The 20,089-nt window shown below is 37.1% G+C and overlaps 1 protein-coding gene and 1 non-coding gene across 2 annotated transcripts in view; both read left to right on the plus strand.

The window, feature by feature from the left end:
- The window catches only part of KCND2 (potassium voltage-gated channel subfamily D member 2), a 552,914-nt gene that overhangs the window by 160,491 nt on the left and 372,334 nt on the right, over nucleotides 1–20,089 (plus strand). The window lies entirely within an intron of this gene.
- On the plus strand, nucleotides 1,568–1,639 carry TRNAG-GCC. Its single transcript has one exon. It is a non-coding gene; the product is annotated as a tRNA-Gly (tRNA).

The following is a 20,089-nucleotide window of genomic DNA, read 5'->3' on the forward strand; positions in this document are numbered from 1 at the left end:
AGTGTTTAAAAAATTTTTTTGAAAAGCAAAACATACACATGGTAAACATTTAAATAACTTCTAGTCAACAGCAGAAATATGTGACAAAGTAGTGCATGTTAATTGCAAAAGTAATGACTTAGGCAATAATCGCCAAGGAGTTCACAGGAAAAGATCACTTCATTGAGGAGGTGAGCTACACATTAAACCACAGGTAGAAACTGAGCTGAGTAATGAAGGATGGGTCAGGGCCAGAGAGGCCTTCTTGTCTGAAAAAATGCCCAGAGCTCAGGCAGAGAGATGAGAAAGTAACATGTTTTTTTAGATGAGAGTGAGCATGGATATATGAAGAGTTTCTGTATGGAATGGAAAGGTAGAAAATTAGCTTAGAGTCAGAGAATAATATCTTTTGAATGTCTGGTTAAGTGATTTTGATTTTATCCTTTAAATAAGTATTTTCCAGATCATAGTCATCAAACAGTTTTATGATATGCGATTGTTACTCCTGGGCAAGGAGTAAAGATGGGAATGAAGCTTAGAAGTTCAATGTGTTTGGGAACTTCTCAATTAAAAATAAAGTAAGCAACTTCCCATATAACCGATATTCATATAGCCCTTAGTATATTAATGTGCATTGTGAAACTATGAGGATACACCTTCAGATATGCTAGAAATTTAAAACAATTTGATATTATTGAACAGTACTGTATGAAGACATAAAGGTGAAGGGTGAGGCTAGAAAGTTATACTGAAGAGTTTTCAACTGATCATCCAAGTTCTTGATTATGTAGGTGATGGGGAGTCAAGGGAAGGTTATAGGAAGATTATCATATTCAGATTTATACTTTTGAACGGTCATCCTGGTAACAAGCCAAGAGATTCCTATAATTGCTTATTTAAGTAAGGGGGACCTGAACCAAGGAAATAGAAGCAGAAATGGACAAAAAAGGTCAGTTCAAAAATATTTAAGGAATATAATCTTAAACTCCTGAATATGAAGGTTACAAAGGAGTTAAGAATGAATGTTGAACTTGTAACTCTGGAGATTGAGTGAAAAGCAGTATCAGTAATCAATTCAGGGAACAAAAGAAGAGCTGAATGGGATGAAAGATAGAAATAATGCAAGCAGACAAACAGTGAGATATATATGTGGTAGATGTTGGGTTTGAGGTCCCAGTAGTACAGCCAGAGGAATCTATCAATGAGATAACCAAACTTACATATCTGGAACCCAAATATGAATTCTAATAGGAAGGAAATCTAATTTAGAGATAAAGATTTGCAAATCACTGCATGCTGTAACACAACATGTGAAGATATGGGAGGTGATGAGAACATTTATGCAGAATAATAGTGAAGATTGAAGGATCACCAAGGATATCATCTGAGAAAAAAAGAGATTAAGACTAGAATTACCCAAACACAGTATTAGAAATTGTTTTATATTCTGCTGTTCAGTTCAAAACGAGACTTCCTCATTATTTCATCAGTTAGTTGTGATCATTGCCCTCTCTACCTACACACACATGCACACACACACAGAGTTTGATGTTCTTATTCACTGAGGAGCATACTCAGATACAGGGCTTCCCTGGTGGCTCAGATGGTAAAGCATCTGCCTGCCATGTAGGAGACCTAGGTTCGATCCCTAGGTTGGGAAGATCCCCTAGAGAAGGAAATGGCAAGCCATTCCAGTATTCTTGCCTGGAAAATTCCATGGACAGAAGAGCCTGGTAGGCTACAATCCAAGGGGTCACAAAGAGTCAGACATGACTGAAGGATTTCACTTTATACTCAGATACAGATTCCTTTCTTTTTTCCCCTTCTTTCTTTATTTGAATGATACTGTAATTGTTACAGTGCTGTTTGTTGAGACAACTATCCTTTCTCATTGAATTACCTTGCTTGTTGCTGAAAATCATCAGACCACATGTGTAAGAGTCAATTTTTAGACACTATGTTCTATTCCATTCCATTAATGAATATGCCTTCATGCTAATATTATGTTTGTTTCTATAGCACCACACAACAGCATTATACAGAGTCTTTAAATGAAATAGTGTAATTCTTCCAAATATGTTCATTAGAATGCTTTTGGCTATGAAAGGCCCTTAGTAATTCCATGTAAGTTTGGATTAATTTTGTCACTTTTTACAAAAATTCCTTCTGAAATTTTGATTGATATTTCATTAAATGTGTAAATTAGTTTGGCAAATATGCATCTTAATAATGTTGTGTCATCTATTTCATGAACATGGTATATCCCAGCACTTACTTATGTCTCTTTTACTTTCTCTCAGCAGTGTTCCGTAGTTTTCAATGTAAATATCCTGAGCATTTTTTTAATAAGTTTATTCCTATGTATTTCATGCTTTTAGATGTGACTATAAATGGCATTTTTAACTTTTAAGTTTTTACTTGTCTATTATCCTTGAAGAATGTTGAGACAGTATGTGTGGGGAAAAGCACACATCTTTTTACTGTTACTTTATACCTGGTTATATGTTAACTAGTTAAAAAAAAAACTATGTTTTTTACTTCTGTATTTTCATAGTGCATAATTAAGCATTATAAATGTACAGGTTATATTATTATTTACAAAAGAAGAAATTGAGCATTTGAAATATGTGCCATTCTCAGAACTATGGAAAAAGTAGTTAGCAAATGATGTAGCAGCACTTGGGCCTTGTGAATCCTGTCTCTTTTGATTCCTCTCAGGTTACCTAGTTAGGACTTTTGCAACTTGTGTAATTAATTGCATCTTTCAAGAGTTATATATAGACTTAATTATTTCTGCCTGAGTACTATCTAGCAGCCAGTGATCAGTAGGTAAAACTGGATGAATGTGTTTTACTTGTAACACTATCATACTACATTTTATTTTTTATTTGTTTTCCCTGGTCCAAAATAATATTAAAAAGAAGGCTTCATTATCATTGCTTAGTCAGAAGTCAAGTAAAAATGGATTGATTTATAATTATTTAATTCTATTATTAGTAGACTTTATAACTGAGTCACTGAGAAGTTACACATTTAAATCATGCAAATAAATAAAAATTAAATTCAGAATTATTGAATTGGCATGAACATAGTTTTAATATCCTATCTCTGTCTAGGTAATCAATGATGGTGGTCTTTTGATTGGGTTATTCTCAGTTCTTCTCCTGTGTATTCAAAGTCTTGATGTATCACTTCCTTATATGTATTGTAGGGAGAGCTTAAGAATCTTACTACACTTTACTAGGTTTGTGACTAACCTGTTACCAAGACTTTTTTAGTTGGATTCACTTTTCCTATTCCTTTTGAAAAATAATACGCTAAACCGCTACTTGTGGTCTCCTACATAGTTTCCTTTTCTGTAATTTCTGTTTTTCTTTTCTGAGCCCGAAAATAACTGTGGCTGATGTCACTCTATTCTGAGCTCACCACTCTGTGTCATAACCAAGGATCTTTTTATGTTGCTAGCCTTTTCTAAGACAATGCATTCATTTTGGAAATACTTCTTTACACCAGATCATGTGTTTTTCATTCACATGTTCAATATAAATTCCCTGCTTTCAGTTAGTTCTGTTGAAATCCTAACCTATGAAAAATCTTGGAAATTTCTTGATATGATATAGAAAGTGAAAGTGAAGTTGCTCGGTCTTGTCCCACTCTGCGACCCCATGGACTGTAGCCTATCAGGGTCCTCCGTCCATGGGATTTTCCAGGCAAGAGTGCTGGAGTGGATTGCCATTTCCTTCTCCAAAGAGTAATAATTGTGACTACTGGCACCATCCTCCCAATTCAGTAATGAAGAAGAATGTTTATTTAAGAAGAAAGACATTTAAAGGAAGACTTGACATTCACATCAATATGGACCATGTTGATAGTGGCCAGTTTATAGAAATCTGCTGAACAATCCAGTGAAATGGTAACATGCTCTTTGAGTAAAGTAAAAGTTTGAAGAGTTATTGAAGACTGGAACATTATCTGCAGCATCAATAGTTTTTCAACTAGGAAATAACTAGAAGTAGAAGAATTTTCAGTTGCTAAACAAACCATAGTTTTTTACAGGTTTGTCCAGATATGTCTACATTTGCATTTTATTAGAAAAATGTGTGGTTAATTTTTGACATTTCTTTGATATATAATATCAATAATTGTTCATGTGTATTTATATACACATGTATACATATACACTCATATATCTAGAGAAAGAATAATCTCAAACTATTCAGTACCACATATTGAAATTATATTTCAGTAGCAATTTGATCCTTTTCATGTAAGTTATCCTTAAAATTCTGAAGAAGCATTGTACTACAGTTTATAATAAAACACCAAGAAAAAGTTCAACTTAATAGGAAAAGAGAAATTCATGTTACTGCCTGTTAGTTGGCATTTTCTCTCTGAATATTTTAAATAAATGCTTCATGTTAGGTGATTAACATTAGCTAGCTAGGGGTTTTTCTCTGTGGAAGACTTAGATAAATCAATGCTTCCAGGATGATTTTTTGGCATTATAATATATAGTACTGTTTTATTCCTTAAACTGATTTATTAGGTTTCAGATATTTCCTAAGGCAATTTCCTTTTTTTCTGAACATGTACAGTGAGTTAATCTATTAGACTGAAGTTCAATTTTTTCCTCTTGTACTAAATCTGATGATGTTATAATTCTCTCCTGCTATGGAAAAAAAAAAAAAATCTCCTGCTTTAAAAAAAAAAAAAAGGCAATATAGGGTGAAATCCTCTATTTGGAAGACTTTCTCCTTTATCATTCTTGATAATTTTTTAAATTTCATATTGGGAACAGTCTAATCATGCCAAGCTTTAAAAATAACAATAACAAAGATTCATTCTAATAGTTCATTTATATCAAAAATATGGTTCTGGAGGCAGAATCTTAAGACATTGTATTTTAAAGTAGTTTAAACAGATTATTCTACTTTCAGCTAGATCACAAGCCATTTAGGGTTTTTCCAAAAAGTTTTCTTACAATAATTACCAGTTTTCTAGTTACCATTACTTCCATTTGAGTATTTCATCACTGTGGATCATTTAATTACATTTATTGAGTCCATTTACTTCAGTTTTCTTCTGCAACCCAGTTCCTGCAGTGATGGTGAGATTGGTGTGAGTTGCCCTCACGATACCCTATTTGGTAGAGTCTAGTGCCTCATTTTGACCTTTTCATCTCCCACAAACTTTTCTGCCATGATTCAGGCAATCAGTCTCACAGCTGTGCTCTATATTTATCCCTCAGAACCATATCACCTCCACTAATTTAAGCATTTTACTTTGGGAGTATATTTTTAATTATTGAAATAACCTCCATATAACCTCCATATCGGAGAAAGCAATGGCACCCCACTCCAGTACTTTTGCCTAGAAAATCCCATGGACGGAGGAGCCTGGTAGGCTGCAGTCCATGGTGTCGCTAGAGTCAGACATGACCGAGCGACTTCACTTTCACTTTTCACTTTCCTGCATTGGAGAAGGAAATGGCAACCCACTCCAGTTTTCATGCCTGGAGAATCCCAGGGACGGGGAAGCCTGGTGGGCTGCCATCTATGGGGTCGCACAGAGTCGGACACAACTGAAGTGATTTAGCAGCAGCAGCAGCAGCAACCTCCATATGTGGAGAAGGAAATGGCAACCCACTCCAGTATTCTGCCTGGAGAATCCCAGGGACAGAGGAGCCTGGTGGGCTGCCATGTATGGGGTCGCACAGAGTCGGACACGACTGAAGCGACTTAGCAGCAGCAGCAGCAACCTCCACATGATGATTTTCCACTTCATCATTACTTCCGTTTCCTTAGAGCTACTGTAATTGTCCTTTCTTCATTCATCAGCTTGGTTGTTGAAGCATCCTCACTTCATCATTCTTCCACCCTATCAGGACATCCAGTACCTTCTTATCACTATCAGATATCTCTCCTTATTGATTACCTGCTCCCACTCTTTCCTTCTATTTTCATTTTTCTTCTTAACCAGCTTGAATTGCATGGATCATCATGTCACTATCCCAAATTCCATTGCCCCACTGGCTTTAACCTTCTGATCATAAAAATCACAAACTCCTGATGAAGGCAACTATTTGTTTTATGTGGCCTGTGTCTGTACATCTGGGCTCAGCCAGATACAATAACAATACATGTCAAATTAGTGCATACATTACTTACACACATGATACGTAGTGTATATGAATTAACTCAACTGGACTATTATTGTCATAAAATCCTACTACATTTTTTTGCTCCCACCTTCTGAAAAGATTACTTCAAGCCTACTCTATTCTATGCAAATTAAATCTAAATTTATAGGCTTAGTCTAAGGCCTGCCTTTCCTTTCCATTCTATATTTCATTGTAGGCCAGTTAACCCAGTGAATGGCTTCAGCTCAAAACCAGTTGTTCATGCCAATGACTCTGATTATATTTCTAACTCATTCCTCTCCTGACCTCCAGAGGAGTGTATCAGATCTCTTCTAGATATCACCTGTTAGATGTTCAAAAGCACATCAAATTCAGCGTGTTCCAGATTATACAGTATTACACCCCTGTGCTACTCCTGTGTTCCATCCCTTAATGGAATGGACAGTCCTCTTCCTATTTACAAAACTAGAAAATTAGAATCTGGAGAGTCATTCTGAACATCTTTACTTCTTTCAGTCATTATTCAAATCATTAGCAAACCTTGTCAACTATGTTTGAGTCACTCCCTTTCTGAACATCACCAACATTGTCACACCCAGGTACATCTTCTCTTGCCTGGATTGCTTCAGTAGTATCCTGGCTGGCCTGCCCATGTCTTTTCTTAGGTGTCTATCATTTTTTCTGTAACAGCCAGAAATTGTTTGAATTATTAATCTTTCTTAAAACTGTTCTACCCCATTTTGTGCTACATCTGCATTGGCTTTTATCAGTTTATTTCATGTGTCAACCCTCTGTCTGCCTCAGGGCCTATGCAAATACTCTTGCCTCTATTTCAAAGGTACCCCCTCCCTGTCCCACTTTTCTCCCCCACCCCACCCCCCACCTTTGCCTACTTGTTTTTATGCTCTTGGCTCAGATATTACTTCATGGAAATCTCCTTGACACTCTAGATAATATTAATTTCTTGCAATTGACTTTCACAATAACTTATAATCATTTTCCATAAAATCTGGCTTAATAACTCTAAGTATGTATTAAAATAACAGTCAATTTCATGACAATCAGTTCAATTCATCAAAAGATTTCTTAGTGTCTACTTTAACACCAGACCAAGTCTGTGCTCTTAAAAATCTCATAATCAGAGAAATCACACACATTTTTAAAAATAAGCAAAACAGTACTTTCAAAGAATAATACAGCCCTTCTTTTGATTGAATGAATGTTTCCTTTGTACCTTACGCCAGGCACAAAAGAAAAACACAAACCTGGCACTAAAGGGACTTGGACTATGAGGGAAAATGTTTTTAAAAATTATAGTAAGCTATATATCATGCAGATATTAAGAAAGCTTTCTGATGAGGGAAAGGTTGAACACGCTGATAAGTATTTTACAGTAAATACCTTCCTAATAGGATATCTAGTACCTAAATCCATGTGAATCATAGGAAATGATTGTTGCCCCTCTCCCCATGCCCCACTTCCCCAGGCAAGAAAAAGTTAAGTCTGTGAGAATGAAATCTCAGAGAGACTTATACAAAGTCATGCATTTGCTTTCCTTGGTTGTTGGAATAAATCTGAGCTAATCATAGCCCATCCCCCTCATCCTTCCAAGTTTTTCATTTTTTCAGATGACTGAAAAGATTTATTGAGACCTTCCGGCTGTTCACTCCCTAATAAAGTTCTCCCTCAGTCATCCTGCTAATTTGGTTGACTGGTCTATTTTTAAAAATTAGCAGTTTTCAGAAACAGCCTCCAGTATTGTGGCTATGAAAAATCTGTTGAGAAGAAATAAAAGGCTAAAACAAAACCTAATATGTAAGCAAGTATAAATTTTTTGGAATGATATACGATCCTGTGTTGTGCCACTTTAGTCCCTGAGGCAGGAAAAAAGCAATCTGGTTTTCTGAAACATTCAAATTTCTCACCTAAGCTCAGCTAAGAATACATCATTACGGGAAGCAGAGTGGAAAGTCACATTTTATCCTTTAATTTACAGTGTCTCAGTGGGAACAGCACAACACAGAATCCAAAGTTTAAAGAAAGAAGATCTGGCTTATGGTGGATATAAACTTAATTTCTTTGAACCAGGTATCCAGGCCCTGCTGTGTAGATTTAACACTGGGCATTCTAAGACTTCTTTTACTGGCCTTTTATAAATTTCAGAAATATATGTAATAAAATGTTCAGTTAAAAGAAACCACTAAATAGCCACTTGGTAAAAGCTGATCCAAGAGAAGATTTCAGTTGGATTATGAAGTGTTTTACTTGTTTTAAGATAGAACACCTTTTTTTTTTTTTTAAGATTGTCTTTCCTCTAATACAAAAGGTCAATTCTACTTTCTACCTCAGTTGTGATATTAATCTCTCCTTTTCTTTCTAAATCCTATTAAGAGATCTTAGAAGCTTGACTTTATCATCTTAATGCCAAGATCTTGGCAAGAATTTATCTAGATATAAACAAGGATGCCTTTCAGAAGGTTATATTCACATTGTGATAACGAAGAAAGGGGCTCATACATAAATTACAATGATATCACAAAGTGTAGTGTTTGGTTAAGATTTATAAAGCACCTTTTATTATTTTCCCAACCCAATAAGCAAGAAAAGTTAAGGAGAATTTATCTTGTGATAAAAAGATACACCTCAAGAACAGACTACTTTCAGCAACCAAAGTCTACCTTGAACTGGATTTAATTTGTATCCAAAACACCAACTGATCTGTCAACCCATAGAGCTTATCAGAATCACCCTGTACAGGAAAGGGGTGGCTTTTAGAAATACCCATTCCCCAGATGCCTGACATGCAGAGATTCTAATGAAATTGGTTTCTAATGAGACTCTGGGAAAAATTGAAGGCAGGAAGAGAATGGGACGACAGAGGATGAGATAATTGGATGGCATCATCTGCTCAATGAACATGAGTTTGAGCAAGCTCCAGGAGTTGGTGATGGACAAGGAAGCCTGGTGTGCTGCAGTCCATGGGGTCACAAAGAGTCAGACACAACTGAGCAACTGAACTGATACTGAATGGGACCCTGACATGGGTAATCTTTGATTAGTTTACCACGTGATGCTTCTGTTCATCTAGGCTTGAGAATCACTGGCTTCGCTTGACCTCAACTCACTACTCTCAATTGAGCAGCAGCATTCAGGCTAAAGAAACAACTTTGAGTAGCTGAAATTCTGAGAATGCTATCTAGCCTCCCACCCATAAGGGGTTGGACTCTTTTTTTTCACTTAATTGTTCCACCAAACAGATCCATTGCTTTACTATCCTAACCATTGCTAAAATAGGCATTAAATTATTCAGGCAGGCAGGTCATTTGGTGAAAAAAGAAATCATGAGTTAAATCACTTGCTTAGCTAATTGACACTTTCTCTCTGCTGAAAATTCAGTCGGTTGGCCTTCCCTAAATCCTCTGTTGGTGAAATAATTTATCATTGTATCACTGAATCCCTCTGCCTTTTTAAAATATATAAGTGCATATGAGTGACTCCCTGCATTATATTTTCCTCTAAAAAGTCTTGTTCCTGTTGTCAAATTGGAACATATTGTACTTCCTATATATATCACCCACAAGTCATTTTTAAACCTGGATCACTGTCTATCCTGAAATAAAAGGGCTACTACCAGGGAGGGGCAACTTTTTCCTCCTGCAGCTCTTAGAGCTTCAAATTCCCATCTGCTATGCACTGCTGAAGGGGCTGCTAATGAATTTCTCATAGCTTCTGCATTTTTAAGAAGCAAAATTAAAATGACTGGTCAAAGAAAAAAAAGCCCTTTATTTGTAAGTGACGTCTGTTAAATTTCAGCATATTTAGAATGCAGATGAATCCCATTTGTCCTGGCAACATGTTACAGGCATTTGTATATACAAAGGAATCTCCTTTTAATGCAGTTGACTAAGCAATAGGATCTAATATGAAGCCTCTCTTGGAGCTGAGCCAAAATATGTTCTTGGCTATTGGAGCACCTTAATTGACAAGGAAGGAAATGGCAGTGGTAGGTTTTATACATGCAATTGACCCTGGAACAACATGGGTTTGAACTGCATGAGTCCATTAATGGGAGGGTTCTTTTTAAACAGTAAACACAACAGTGCTACATGTCTGCCACTGGTTGAATCTCAGGGCTGAACCTCAGTTACAGAGGAAGCACAGCACATGGATCTTCCTCTGTGCAGGGGACGGCTCCCCTAAACCCTTCATTGTTCAAAGGTCAACTGTAAATGTGTGTGCGTGTGCGTGTGTGTGTGTGTGTGTGTGTGTATGCATATGTCAGGTGGTGTGTGCCTTTCCCTCAGTGTGGTCTCCTCACAGCAAAGATCTGAAATAATGGCCCAGTGTTACAGTTCAGTTACATCTCAAGGTTTTATTAAGCAGACAGCGAACGTTACACCACAAAGAGGTGAGGGCTGGCTGACCCAAAGAAGTGGCCTCAGCACTACTGGGCTTCCCTTTTTCTTACTTTCTGTCTCCTCCCACCGGAGCCTGATTGGTTCTGTGTTATGAAGATAGGGCTCATACTTGCCATCAATCAGAGATGTGTTTTTTCCCCAGAAGTTACCACTCTAGTCCTGGAATTTTTCCTATGTTCTCTTTCTCCAGGGCTTTCTTAACCATCATTTTGGACTCACCTTTTTTCTACTGACTACCTAAGATACACACACGCACACACTCCCGCCACACACGCACGTGTGTTTAAGGATTTAGAAAAAGTTAAAAATACTGTAAAAAATTGATGGCTACAACTTATAGTCGGGATCTCAGAGTGAATTCCATTAATCATCAGTGTTTTGACTGATTTAGAAAAAATAAACATGGCTGGCCTAAGTAAACTTCCCTGCCAGAAAAAAAATTTTAGAAAGATATTTTTTCTCTCCCCTTCCCTAACCCCTACTAACTAGACCCTGAGCAAACAATCAGGAAGTTAAGGTCATTAGTTTTGCATAATGGTAAAAATACAGTTCTCTGAATTTGAGTTCCGGCTTTGTCAGTTTCTTGCAGCTTGGCCTTAAGGAATTTTCTAATTTAAGTTTCTTTTTTAAAATTTACGTTAGGGTTGTTATGAGTACTATACAATTAATGCATTTAAAGCCTATAGTTAGTGCCTTGCATAGAATAATTTCTCTGTGATTAGTAATGATTAATATTGCACTGCAAGAAAGATATTTTCATTAGTAGACATTATACCAATTTTACTTTTATAATATTCAGAGATTTAAAATTACAGAAAACAGAAACAAAGAATTTATTGGAACACAGTACCTCTTTGCAGTTAGGAGGTCAGTAGAGGAGACTAACTATAAGATTGCGTGGTTGGTTTAAAGGGCTCAAGAATTATTTGTAGAATTCATGAAAATAGGTCTTGATAGGATGGGAAGGGAAAACGAAGATTTTGGCAATGGTGTGTCTCAAAAGAGCAGTTTCCCAGGCACTTAATGAGATGAGCTTCACCTAACTAGTTGCAAGCCAATCATACATACACTGCATGCTCAGTAGTCAAGGATTACTTCAGTAGAAGAGATGTGTATCCATCTGGAGTGGAGAGAGAAGTGTCTCAAAAGACATTTGATCAGCCTGCAAGTAGACAGTGAAACAAAATCCATAATCTTGTCATCTGTCTTTTGATGACTAAGGAGGTGGGATACATTTTCATTTTCTGAGTATAGATAAGAAGGAAAAAATAATATCAAATAAAAAAAATTATGAAGACCAAAGGAAGAGAACACTGTCCTCAAAATGATTTCTGACATGTATATGCCATTGAAAACTATTAACATAGGAATCAAGCATTCATTGTATAATTTGACATATATAAAATCATGAGCTTTTTGAGACAGAAATGTATAAGAGAACAAATTCAAGTGCTGAGTGATTTTGTTACAGCAATAACAATATATTATACTTTTATTGTAATTATGGTTAATTTAGTGACAGGTATTTGATCCTATAAAAAATAAAATATATCAATAAAATACATAATGGTAAGAATGAGATATGACTAACATATAGAAGAATGAGATATGATTGACACATATTAAGTTATGAGATTATACTTGACACTATTAGATTTCCTAATCATAGTATGTGCAATTCAAGGATTTGCCACTTTAGTTAGTGACAGGTGTGGCTAACGGAGGGGTGATGCTCAGCCAACAACAATAATGTCAGTGTCCTTTATGTGTGAATTGAGCACTGTGATCATATTGTCATAATAATTGTAAATACAGATAATTATCTCTCTGTTAGAGATGATGAAACTTTGGGTCAGAGAGCTTAGACAATTTATTTTGCATAGAAGTCCAGGGCAAAGACCTTGTCTCTTGTCTGTGGCCAGGACACTTTAGCCTTTCCTGTCAAATGACTGCCCACATGACATCCCTGCTGAAAATCAGGTTTCTATTTTGAATACTGAAGAACTGGACATGTTCATCACAGCACTGATTTGTAAGGAAAGCAATGTGAAAGTGTTTAAAACATTTACCATATATTATTAGGTCTGACCTTGATGACACTAAGAGCCTTTTTCCAAAACTCCACTGATGATTGTTCATTTTCAGCCAGGTTTAGAGCTTACTGTTTATAAATGCTATTTGATGAGAACCTGACATGAACCACCTTGATCTTAGTTTACAAAGAATTCCTGGTTTTAGTTAGGACCATATGAATACCAGTCATCATTTCAGGCTGCTCCCTCATTATGGAGGTACCACACTTTGAATTGCTAGGCTGGTCTAATTATAGCCTAGATAGCAAGGTAGAACTCCTCCATGCACAATCTTGGAACCAACCAGCCCAGCACAAATGCTTCTCCCCAGAAAAGGGGTGGGAGCTCTGGAGTTGCACTCACTTTTTAAGGAGTTGTCACGGTGAGGGCACCACCTGTCAGAAGCGGCTTCTGGGAGATTCAGTGTAGAGAAGCAGCAGGATGACTGTGTGGTAGAAGGCTGTTCAGTACATCCTCCCTGCACAATCTTTAGGAAAATTACTAAGTTCAAAGTGCTAAATGTAGAAAAAGAGTGAAGGGGTGGATCCTCTCATCTGGGCTTGGCATATGTACCATGGTTGGAGTTTTGCATACTCTAATACAGATATGCCAAAATCTGTTCCCTCTTTATGTTCTAAAGTGATCTAAATATCCTCATGAGCCTTGCCATTCTGGCTGGTTGAAAATAAATACAAGGTTCTCAAGCTTTCTTTATTTAAAACCTTTTGTTGTTGTTCTTCAAAACATTTCGAAACAGTCTCAAGAAAATATGGGATCAATTCAAATCCAAAAAATCCCACTCAATGCTGTTTTTCCCTTTTCTCCCTCCTTCATCAGTGCAGTTATCTTTATGAGATTGGAAAAAGGATCTGTTTTCCTAGGGCTAACTTCTGAGTTTGGACTGGTTCTACCCTCATGTGTTATGGTGAATCATGTTGTTGGGTGCCCTTCTCTGGCCTTGGTGACTGCTGAGGCATTTCTGTCCCTCTTTGCTTTTCATATGTTACCTGTTAGTAGCCTCTAATGCTAAAACTATCCAATGAGGATAACCATGATGTTCTCATTCTTCCACGCTGGTTCTCTGGACTCTGCTTCTTTAACTAATGCTATAAACCTGAGGCTAAGATCCTTCCTCCATCCAGGCTCCTGTTTTGGGTTCCCTAGTCTGTAGCTTTAGGTCCTTGGTTACTCTGCTTGCTGTGAACGTAGCTACTTGGCAACCCTCTGGTCTTCGACTCAGTTTCTCCCTCCCTGTACCCATTGAGACCCTGTGAGATTTGGGAAATTTTTTCTACTCCAGGAGTCAACATGGAATGCTTAGTCGCTCAGTCATGTCTGACTCTTCTCAGCATCATGGACTGTAGCCCACCAGGCTCCTCTGTCCATGGAATTTTCTAGGCAAGAATACTGGAGTGGGTTGCCATTTTCTCTTCCAGGGGATCTTCCTGACCCAGGATCGAACCTGCATCTCTTTTGTAGGCAGGCAGATTCTTTACCACCGTGCCACCTGGGAAGCCCCAAGACAGTATATCAGAGTCAATTCACCTCACTGCTCAGGGATGTCATTATCCCCAGTATCTGCCACCCAGTCTTAATCAGAGGTGGAAGAACAGGCTCAGAACAGTTTGTCTCAATTGGCTATTGAATTTTAATAGTAAAGGACTGGTTAATGATAACAATGTATCACAAAATCTTCAGAAGGAAAATTTGTGAACCATTTATTTTGTGTGTAGCCATTCTAAATTATTGGTTTTTCAAACCAGTACTTTTCAGTGGAAACAACTTGACCAAAAATTTGTCATAGACTTCAAGTCCCACTGCTCAGGGATGTTTGTAAGAGCACACTGAAGGCATTCTGTCCTAGGACTGATTCTTTGTTGATGCTTCCCACAGACATTTCTGAATTGTTGCTATGTATGTAGCTTGTGGTCTACTGTATACATAACTTCTCTCAGAAGCATGCAATCATTGTGGGTTACACCTTTAGAAAAAGATACAAATCTTTTGCCACGGGATTTTCCCAAACTCATCTGGTTAGTTTTCACCACCTTATAGCTTTTAAATGGAGACCTTAGTGTCAGACCTCTTAATTGACTTCTCTGCCTCCAGCTACCTCCCCTAGACCAGAGGGCACTCAGTTCCTTGACGTCCTCTTTCACAGAAGTCTTCCTGTTAGTCTTGTTGCCTCGTCTAAAAGTAGTGTGGGCCCTTCTTTCTAACCTGAGACCATACATTTGGAAGGGTTTATGGCAAATATGATTTATTCATTAGCTCAATACTGTTTAAAAGATTTCCCTAGACTCTGAGGGAGGCAGTTCTTTGGAGATATCAGAAGTCCATTGTCAGACTACACCTTCAACTTAACCCCTAAAGTAAGATCATCCTGCTGTGTTAAATATCAGTCTTACAGATCACACCTAAATTGATATTTGAGTTTGTTGTTTGTTTTTCTCCCAAAAAGCCGCTTACAGAGTCTCCATATGTTCTAAGCACAAGAACCCCCATCTAAGATGGAAGACAGTTGAAACTGAACTAACTTGTCTTCCTTTACCCTCCTTGACAGACAGGAAATATTTCTCACTCTCAAAAAACCTATTACCATGTTGGCTGGCTCTTATAACAAAATGATACATTTTATCACCTTGTTTACTAACCCTTCCTGTTCTGGTACATACCGCTGGCATTTTAAATTTTGGCTTTCTATCAAAAGCAAACTGCTTCTTATAGTGATTTTGCTCTTTATTTTCTATCAGAGTATTTGAACTCTACTTGAACACAATAAGATATAATAATTTTGGATATATTAATTCCCACATTCGTTTAAGATAAACTTGCTTGTTTCACACTAAGCTTAACTATAAGGCACTTTTCTTAATTCTTCTCATGGATAAAAATATTTAAATGGTGTGTTTGTGCTCAGTCATGTCCGAGTCTTTGTGACCCCCTGAATTATAGCCCACCAGGCTCCTTTGTCCTTGGGATTTCCCAGGTAAGAACACTGGAGTGTGATGCCATTCTATTTCAGGGGATATTCCTGACCCAGGAATCAAACCCATATCACCTGCGTCTCCTGCATTAGAGGCAGATTCTTTACCCACTGAGCCACCGGGGTTTGCTGTTTAGTGCTCAGCCATGTCTGACTCTTTGCAACCCCATGGTCTGTCCATGGAATCTCTCTAGGCAAGAATAATGGAGTGGGTAGCCATTCTCTTCTCCAGGGATCTTCCCGACCTAGGAATAGAACCCTGGTCTCCTGTATTGCAGGCAGACTCTTTACATCTGTGCTACTAGAGAAGCCACCTGGGAAGCCCATTTAAGTGGTAGGTTATCCTATAGGCTTCTGAGAAAATGGTTAATTACTCTGTGTTTCAGAAGTTCTCACGATATCTATGCCATTGACAAACTGTAATGTCTTCTGTTGATATCGATGCCAAAGTTAATGTTATTTCAATGGAAACTTGACTCTCAAGTCAGTGGAGCATTGTAACTATGCAGCTTTGGGATCAGAACCTTGGGAATTCAAGCCCTAGCACAGCCGCCATTGGGTTTGTAACTCTGTGCATGTTAATAATGTCTCTAAAGTTGTCATTTCCAAATTGTAGATGGTATTAACCTCTTGACGAAACTGAATGAAGCCCACCTGAGATAAAACATATGAAGAGTCTGGTTCAACATAAGACCTATAGGAAAAGAGTGAATATGTTCTCCAGTGGTTTGTCAGATACAATTCAGAGCAACTAAGATGATGCTATCAGCATTGCCTTGCAAATCAATCACAAGTAATTAAAGTGGTGGGATATTTTGGTCATAATCTCTTCTGTTAATGGTGGTGAGCCTAACCCTGAAAGCTAAGAACGGATGCCATAGGAAGAAAGATGCATTTGATCTGGAGGCTTTTTTTTTTTTTTTGTAATGTCTCTGGAACTAGGTCCCCTCTTTAATAAACAATCCATCCCTACAGATGGATTTGACCTCATCTTTCATTTCATAAGCAGAGACCAGAAATCAGCCCCATATAGGAAAGCTGAACCCAGCTACTAAAGAAAATAATTGGAAGTATCAAAGTAAATGGAATTAAAAATAAATTATCAGCTTACTTGACAATATTTGTGAAGTCAGGTTTTAATCTACCACTTAATCTAAAGGCAAATAAGTGAAGGACAGTTTTTTTTCTCCACAGATTTAAGGCTGAGCTAACTATTTTGTCCTTTAGTGTGGCATGCATCTTGCTAGTGTACTTCACAGTTAATATCTGCTGCTAACACAGATTTGTCTTGAAAAAAAGAAAACATTGCAAGACAAAGTTTACTCAAAGTGGGGACAATTTGATTCAATTTTTCTAGTAAAACTTCACAATTGTTTCTCTCTCCTTATTGTTTTTCAAGGATGGATATAATTAGTTTTCTTTGTATTGCATATTTGTATATTGTTTCCTCTTCTTTATGCTCTTCTCTGCTATGTTTATATTTATGTAACAGGTGCAAACTGAGCATATAATGGAGCGAAAAACACAGTAATAAACAATAATATCTTGGCTCAGCCCCTCCATCTAGGTTGCTAGAAATTTATCTTGCCCTATTCACTCTCATTATAAAGAACATTTTGCAACTTTGCAAAGGGATATTGGAATGAAAATACACACATACATGCACACAGACAGCATTCTCAAGGCCACAGATTTGTAATTCTTGCAGGAGGCAATGTTTCTCAGCATCTATTCAATAAACAACTATCTGTGGGGTAGTTAATATCCAAAGGAATATGGCATACAGTGATGAAAGAGTTGAAGCAAACACTTGAATTCTACCTTCATGTTGACCCCAGGGCCAACATCACCTATTTAATTTGCACCTACCACTGCTATATGTTCTAGCTACTTTTATACTGAAGACATTTTCTATTTTCTGTCACAGTATTGTCTCTGTAACTTAACTCTCCTAAGATTCTCTCTTTGTTATTTAGCACAGCAAAATCTCACTGTGAGTGTGCTGCAGAGCCCCATCCCGTGATTCTATACTGCACCATTCACCCAAGTCACACCGTCGTTTTCAGAGATATACTGGAAGCACATTAACCCTGACCCTATTGCCTGGCTGTATCATGTTTCCCCCTGGCTTGTGAGGAGCAGGCAAATCAACCTTCTCAATCACTTCATCTGCTACACCATTCTTTTTTATTCCTTTTTAAATTCCCTACTAAATTTCAGTAAATTTCTTTTACATTCTTCTGTCTCTCCCTTATAGTCGTCCTCCCTTCCTGTTTCATTTTCATTTTTTATAACTTGTCAATTTTATTTTGGAAGTAGAAGAATGACCTGCATATAGTACTGACTTCTCTTGTTCAGTCTCTCAGTCGTGTCTGACTCTTTGCAATTCCATGGACTGCAGCATGCCAGGCTTCCCTGTCCTTCACTATCTCCCAGAGGTTGCTCAAACTCATGTCCATTGAGTCAGTGATGTCATCCAACTATCTCATTCTCTGTCACCCACTTCTCCTTCTGCCCTCAGTCAGAGTCTTTTCCAATGAGGTAGCTCTTCGCATCAGGTGGCCAAAGTATTGGAGCTTCAGCTTCAGCATCAGTCTTTCCAATGAATAATCAGGGTTGATTTCCTTTAGAATTGACTGGTTTGATCTCCTTGCTGTCCAAAGGACTCTCAAGAGTTTTCTCCAGCACCACAGTTTGAAAGAATCAATTCATCAGCGTTCAGCCTTCTTTATGGTTCTTGTCTCACATCCGTTCATGATTACTGGAAAAACTGACTTATCTATTTATATGTAAATTATCTTAGGTGTATCAATAATGGATTGTATTTTTAAAATTAATAAGAAAGTATCTCCTAGGTCTAAAATGAAAAGAGCACATAATTAGGTTTGTATTCAATCATAATGCTTCAATGAATGAAGGTAAGAAAAAAAAATTAAACTATTTCTTATACTTATAATATTTACTTAAACTGAAATATATTCTCTACATGTCAACCTACCCAAAATATAAAATCCTATCCAAATTTCATTTTCATAACACTTGTATGTCTTAAAGACAAGGGTATTCATTTAGTAAAAATCAAATGGAAGAAAGAATTTAGAAATTCTTCATGTTCTACGAAACGTCTATAACATTGAAAATTGATTTACATGTTAGTAATTTCAAGATGCTGATGATCGATTTAATTTTGGGCTTGACTCTTAAAACTGAAATTACCAAGCTAAATTTAAATGTTGTAATCATCTTTCCTGCAGCCGTAGAATACACTACTCTCTTTGGAAAATATTGTAAGAGGCAAATGTACTGTTTGTTTACAGGTCTCCCTTGCATTTATAATATTACTTCTTTTAAGTGGAAAAAACTCCATAGGAGATACCTTCATTGTCAAGTGTACATGATGAATACGGAAAAATCCCAGTTTGGCATTTTAAGCTAGTCATGTTCTCTCGTTTGCTTTGATGTGGAGCGTGGCCTCTGAGCAAATCCCCCAGTGTCTCCCAGTGCCTTTGTCACAGTTTGTTTCATGTTTATTTTACCTAAGTCAGTGTCATTGGGTGGTTTTGATCATAAACCAGCATCTGCTAATATTGCACACATATTTAAATTACATAAGGACCCCAAGTTCCTAGGGTGTATCACACAATTCTCTCAGCCCTTTTCCCACATATCCTGCCACAGTTCAGGAATGTGCTGTTGTAAGCCGAGCCTTGTCACTCTGCCCCATGGGCTGCACTGCACACTCAAACATCATTCAGCGAACCAGAAGTCTTGATGAATTTTAGTCTGAACCTTAGACTGACCACTTTTTGTCTCCAGATGAGAAAACTCTTCAGACCATTAACATCCACAAATGGGAAAGACTGAGCAGGGCAAATCAACATTTCACCCACTGTTCTAAGCAATGCCATGTGCTACCCTAGCAATGCCAAGGCTCCAGTATTAAGGATAGTAAATTGTGAATGAATTATTAAAAGCTGGCAATGAATGTGTATTTTTTACATGTGAAACAAATATGAGAGTCTAAGAATAGGAAAATGTGTGAGAAAATCTTTATCCATTTTTGTAAGAACCTTTGTATGAAAGAATTCTTTGAATCTGTTAAAAAGATAATACTGATACATTTTAATTAAAAAAATTCAGATTCTGTTTTTGTTTGCTGCTAGAATAATTTTTACTTCGTTGGTGTTGTGTCTCTTTTCTCACATAGTTATAGAGAAATATATATATATGTATATATTTTATCATATTTATAGAGATACCAGTTATCTAATAATTGAAAAAGACGCCCGTCTCTCTCTCTCTCTTTTTAGTCTTTGACATGTCTGAAAATCTTTCAAAATTGTACATTTTTATAACATGTATCCTTCTGTATGATCATACAATCACCCCTGTTTCCATTTTGTATAACAATGAACTGAATTATAAGGTAAATCTGGCAAGCTCTAGGTACTTCAGTTGGTTTACATCTTATTTGAAAATGTTGGGAATGGAAACA

This window comes from Bubalus bubalis, chromosome 8, assembly GCF_019923935.1.
Source record: "Bubalus bubalis isolate 160015118507 breed Murrah chromosome 8, NDDB_SH_1, whole genome shotgun sequence".
NCBI lineage: Eukaryota > Metazoa > Chordata > Mammalia > Artiodactyla > Bovidae > Bubalus > Bubalus bubalis.